Consider the following 6,205-nt stretch of genomic DNA (forward strand, 5'->3'; position numbering starts at 1 on the left):
GCCCAGCTGCTCTACACACTGAGTCACTGCTGACCAGACAAAGCCAGCCGGGATCAGCTGGCCCACTGTGTACACTGAAGACCCTCAAGGGTGAAAAGAAGTGCTTGCTGTTCTAGTCATTTGAGGCTGGTCTGTGAGGCATCGCCATAGAGACAAAACCAAATATAAAATCCCTACTCGGAATCCCACCCTTTTCTTGTCTGTCCTAATGGAAAACTGGCTCTCAGGAACCATCTCAAGCCGTGAGCAGACAAGCGCTGACTGAACCAAGGGCAGCAGCAAAGATTTCCTCTGGCCATCGAAAGGAGAAGGCGGGGGCCAGAGAGATGGCTCACTGGGTAAAAGGGCTTGCAGGTAAATCTATTGGCCCAAGTTCAATCCCCAGAACACACACAGTAGGAAAGACCTGACTCCCAAAGTTGTTCTCTAACCTTCGCTCATATGCTATGCCATACACACACACACACACACACACACACACACACACACACACACACACACACACACACAAAGGATGGTAATGAAGAGAAAATAAATACTAAAAAAAAAATCTAAAAACAAGAACAAAAGCAACCACGGGTATGTTCAACCTTTTATTTACTGCTGTGACTATTTAACTGAGAAACAGCCACTTAAAGATAAAAGCGGCTATTTTAGCGCACAGTTTGAGTGAGTGCCGTCCACCAAGTCACAAGGCAGCTGGTGACTTTGCCAATACAGTTAAGAAGCAATAGAATATGCAGTAAGTGAGACTTAGATATGATCTTCACACCCCCCCATTCTCCCCCACCCCCCAAAAAAACCCAACTCACTTCCTCCAGCTTGGTTCTGTCTCCTAAAAGTTCTGAGGCCTCCCAAAACAGTGCCCCCAGCTGGCGAACCCATGTCCCGCCGCCGTACAAGCGGAAGCAACAAGCCTTCCTGGTTTTCTTATTGGGGCTTACACCAAAGCTGGTTCACAGATCACGTCCCTTCCGGCAGGGAGCGTCCAGCCGCCTGCTCCTGGGTGGACGATCCACATCAGAGAGGATGAAGGAAGGTTCTCCCGCTTGCTCCTTCCGTCTCCCCGCGCTTAGATTTCAGGATAAATAACTCATGAACACTTTCATCTGGGTTGCCGGAGACGAGGCTGAGGGGAGGGCGGAAAGGAAAATATCGATCAGACAGCGTCAGTCTGTACTGTTTCTCTGCTACGGGAGGCTGCAAGGAGGCCCGTGACCATAGAGTCAGGGGAAGAGCGCATGCAGGTCCACTCTCCAGCAACAGAACCATTTCCCAAATAACCCAAGGGAAGAAAAGGGTCTTTGATGACACATTTTCTAATTGGCAGCTCCTACCTCCAGTGTCCGGCTAATTTCCATTCTAGAGTTTTCTCTTTCTCTTTTCCTTCGCTGTGGAAAAGTGTGCTTGCTACACACACACACTCACTGAATTGACCCTTTCGCATTAAGCAGTTCATTTTAAAGTGGAAATTCATGACTTCCTCAGTCCTGGGTCACGCAGTGGGAGCAACCATGTTTTCAGCCTAACGGGGACCAAGATTGGTGGCCTGTAACTGGGAGAAAGGCCTACTCAGCACACCCCGAGAGGCTGACACCCCACAGCCTGGTGATCCCAGAGGACTTGAGCCGTCTTTCTTCTGTAGTTTTTTCTCAGAACAGAGACTGGAGCGTTTCCAGCCACCTTTCAAAATCGCAAGGAGCCAAGAAACACTTAACACGTGTCCTGGGGACATTCAGGGGCTCTTGAAAGAAACACAAGGGGAAATCTCTCTCCTCGGGGTGCTTGTATGATTTAGACACAGACAAGATTTTGAAACACGGGTGAAGAATGTGGTATCGTGAGCCAGATGAACATGTCCAAGTTTCAGATTCCTCCCTAAGAGCTCCGATCATAAATTATGTGTCTTAATGAAGTATCTTAGTTTCCCCCACAGAGGCCATGAATCCACGCTGATCTATGACAGTCTCCACAGCAACTGCTGATAGGGGATGAGAGACCTGGGGTATTTCTAATCTACAACTTCATAACTCTAAGAAACCTGAGAAGAATGGGGGAGAACTGGAGGACAACCAGGCTGGAGAGATGTCTCGGAGTTAAGAACACTTGTTGCTATTGCAGAAGACCTGGGTTCAGTTCCCAGCATCCATTTAGAGCTTCAGATCCCACTGGATCTGGAGCTGTCCTCCAACTTCCTCAGGCCCCAAGAACACAATTGGTACACATGCATATATATATGTGTGTATGTATATACATACATACACATATACATACATACATACATACACACATACACATATAAACATACATAAAACACACATAATACAAACATACATATACTCACATACAAACATACATACATACATATATACAAACATGCATACACTCACATGCAAACATACATACATATAAACATACATTGAAAACATGCAAACATACATACACTCACAAACGTACAATCATACATGCATACATACATAATACAAATATACATACAAACAAACATATATACATACATACATACATACATACATACATACACTCACATACATAAAACAATGAGATAAATCTAGAGAGAGGAGAGGAAAAGCTTTGTGAAATGCCATCTGCAGGGCCACACTGAACAGCATCCAGAAGGCCGGTGACTCCTCCTTCAAGCATGTTCTAAAGCCTGGAACAGAGGGAGGGAAGATTTATTGAGACAAACAGCAAGGATCAGAGTAGGTGAGTCCCTGAAAGTGGGGCAAGCCTCTGGAGCTTTAAGTTTTCTAACACACTTGGAAGGGGTAAAGACCTTTCCTGTAGGAATAGTCAAGGGATTAAAATGTCGGTTCTCCCTCTCTGTAAGAATGTTGCTGTTCCCCCTCTGTAAGAATGTTGCTGAAGCTTATCCATCTTCCCCACAGACTCAGAAGAAGTCCTCAACCATAACACTTGTTGCTGAAGCGGAGCAAGGTCATTGGGTGGACCAAGGAGCCAGGCTCTGGATGGAATGTAAGTCTGGGCCCAATTGCGGGTTCTTTGTTTTCTTTGCTCCCCACACAAGGACTAGGTTTCCTCACACACCAATGTTGCACTCCATGAGCCGCCAAGCAAAATGTGATGAATGTCTGGTGTCAAAACCAAGAGTGGGGTGAATATAAACTTGAGCTCAGCTTTCATTCTGCCCCTGGCCACGTGGAGCTGCCTGGAGATGTCCGTTCCTAATTGTCTGACGTGATTTGTGATCCCACAGAGGTCAGCCTGCAGGGACACTTTAACGCTGATCGTTGGACATTCCCCATTCTGAATACATTGGAGTAGAAATCTGTATCACAATGTGGAAACAGGTAAATCCTCCGAGGCTGGGTGGGTAAGACATGTGTCCCAGGCATTTGGGACCAAACAGAGCTAAGGATGAAAGCTGACCCCCCACTCACACCCCTTAATTTTCTAGATTGAAAATTAAGAATATTTATTAAAAAGCATAGCCTAGGTTCAGTTCGCTCACACTGCAGGGAACCAGCGCAGTGTCCCCAAGTCGCAGCTTCTCTCACCCACTTCCCAGCTAACAATCCCTAAGACACAGCACGTGCCTCCTCTCCCCTAGCCCGCCTACCCCATCACCCTGGCATTTTCTCCCCTTATGCCTAAAGCTTGGGCCAAACACGGAAGAAAGGCTGTTCTCTCTGAGCACAAGGTTGAGGAAGGAGGCACAGAAGCAGTCAAGGGTCATTCTCCACCCTCCATTCCCACCAAGGTTCTATCTCTACTGTTCTTTATTCAGGACTTGGCCCTGCTGCCTGACTCCTGACCTCCAGCCAACTTCAGTCAGGAGACTCAACTGGAGGTCAGGAAAGAAGGAGAGAGAGATGCCTCAGTCCCTACTCCGCTGTGTACTCTGGCCATGGTCCTCCATTTGCACTCTGAAAGCACTTCTGGGCTCTCCAAGAGCTCCCTCCCCACACCTAGCTTCTCAGTCCAGAGGCTGCCAGTCCCTCCCTGCTGTTGCTGGTCCCCAACACTGCCATCGTTTTGTTCCTTTACTTAGATTCGAACACCGTGGACCTTGCTTCTGCCTCCTGCTAGGGCTGTATCTGATCGACAATGCTCAGTTCTGAGGACCAGAAACAGTTTACAGATTATGAGGAGCAAAAACCAGGGGATTTTTTTTTTAAAATTCACACTTCTGCAAGTAAAAGAACAAAATGTTAAAATTATCTCCAGGGAGGGTGTGATTGCTAAAGAGATTAGTGTCCTCTAAAAGAAGCCAAGAGCTTTGCACAGAGACAATGGGCAAGAAGGCTGGAAGGCACTTCAGGAATTGGCCGACTCACCCTTCACAGGCTCAAGGGCATGAAATCATAAATCCTTTTCAAAGACTGATTTGGGACAAGATCCAGGATGCCCTGCTGGCTCGGGGATCGTTTCTCTAGTGTTTATTTGACTGTGTTCTGTCATCCAGGCACGCAAAGGTCATGGTAGTCATCCTCCAGGCACATCTGGCTACTGCTGCAGGATGAAGCATGCTAGGAGTCCTGGAGCCAAGGAAGCTTCCACCAAGATTTCCAGGAAGGTTCGGTAGTTTGTGATAGGGCCAAGCTCCTTCTGGGCAGCCCCTGAGAAATTGATGGGTAAAGCTGTGAAGATGAAGTATATGCTGAAACAGAGAGATCCTGGGATGCTAGAGATGCCAAGAAAGACAGAGAGACAAGGAGAGCCATCTATGGGAGATCCATGTGGACCACAGCCATCAGGATACATCCAGACATGGCCACCATGAGACCCAGATGCTAGACAAGAAACTGTAAAAATTAATATCCGTCTGTTGGGTTTTGGTATTGCTTTCTAAACTTTTCTGTTTGAATGAAAACATCTGCCCTGACCATGAAGGGTGGAGTGTGGAACTTGGTTCTTTGTTAGATGGTGGCTAAGAGTTTCTTTGACTTCCCAAGGGCATTTAGAGTTAAACTTTCCCAATGGAGAACTGTTAAGAACAGTAATGGGCTGAATGCATTCATGATGAGCTGTGCACTGGGGTGTGGTGGTAGGGGGAGAATATTATGACCTGGACACGAACTGTTTCCTCAAACATGTACACTGAAGCTCAATCCCTGAAGCAGAATGGGAGGAGGGTGTGGACCTTCATAGTCACTGGATCTTAGGGGTGATGATCTCATCAAAGGATTAATCCATTGATTGGTTCATAGCTAGATGGGTTGTTGGGAAACACACACCACAGGGAGGGAGAGGGAGATGGAGAGGGAGAGGGAGAGGGAGAGGGAGAGGGAGAGGGAGAGGGAGAAGGAGAGGGAGAATTTCCTGTGGGCTTGTCATATTATCGAGTTGGGAAAAGTCTTACAAGACATGTAGGTTGGGAGCATTTCCCTTTCAAGATACAGGCAGCTTCCCGGGTGCCCTCTCTTTGACCTCACTGGGAAGAAAGAGGATATTGCTTAGAATACTCAGGGTTGCCAACAGCAACACAAAAGTCAGGCTGAACTAAACAGTAAAGGGGGTGCACAGGCTTTTGTATCTGGGTAGGAGGACTTCCGGTGTGCTCAGTAAGCAGTGTACTTTATACTTCTTTGTTGCCCTTCTGACATTAGACCCCCACATTCTTATTGACTTTCCTCGTGGTCTCATAATGGTCACTGCTGACCCAGAATGTTGTCTGTAACCCCAACTCTTCTAAAGAGAGAAGGCATTCCTGCTCCCTAACTGTATTAGTGAGAGCTCTCTAGAGTAACAGAGCTTATAGAACGAATAGATAGATAGGTAGACTGATGCACAGATGGATGGATAGATGGATGAGTGGGTGGATGGATGGATGGATGGATGGATGGATGGATGGATGGATGGATAGATAGTGAATGGATGGATGCGTGGGTGGATGGGGAGGGTGGTTGGGTAGGTGGGTGGATGGATGGATGGATGGATGGATGGATGGATGGATGGATGGATGGATAGATAGTGAATGGATGGATGGGTGGGTAGATGGATGGATGGATGGATGGGTGGGTGGGTGGATGGGTGGGTGGATGGATGGATGGATGGATGGGTGGATGGGTAGATAGTGGATGGATGTATGGATGGATGGGTAGATAGTGAATGGATGGATGGATGGGTAGATAGTGAATGGATGGATGGGTGGGTAGATGGATGGATGGATGGATGGATGGATGGATGGATGGATGGATGAATGGATGGGTGGGTGGATAGATGG

General features: G+C 47.3%; 1 long non-coding RNA gene across 3 annotated transcripts; it reads left to right on the top strand.

The window, feature by feature from the left end:
- Window positions 1–2,651: 2,651 nt before the first annotated feature.
- Window positions 2,652–4,869, top strand: LOC147995817 (uncharacterized). 3 transcript variants are annotated; one of them, XR_015685006.1, is made up of 4 exons: window positions 2,652–2,724; window positions 2,907–2,994; window positions 3,236–3,329; window positions 4,445–4,869. It is a non-coding gene; the product is annotated as an uncharacterized LOC147995817 (long non-coding RNA). The 3 variants fall into 3 exon arrangements; XR_015685005.1 differs by having other exon boundaries at window positions 2,696–2,724; window positions 3,767–4,869; XR_015685004.1 differs by having other exon boundaries at window positions 2,699–2,724; window positions 4,031–4,869.
- Window positions 4,870–6,205: the final 1,336 nt, after the last annotated feature.

The sequence above is a fragment of the Rattus norvegicus genome, chromosome 3 (assembly GCF_021556685.1).
Source record: "Rattus norvegicus strain SHRSP/BbbUtx chromosome 3, alternate assembly SHRSP_T2T, whole genome shotgun sequence".
Lineage (NCBI taxonomy): Eukaryota > Metazoa > Chordata > Mammalia > Rodentia > Muridae > Rattus > Rattus norvegicus.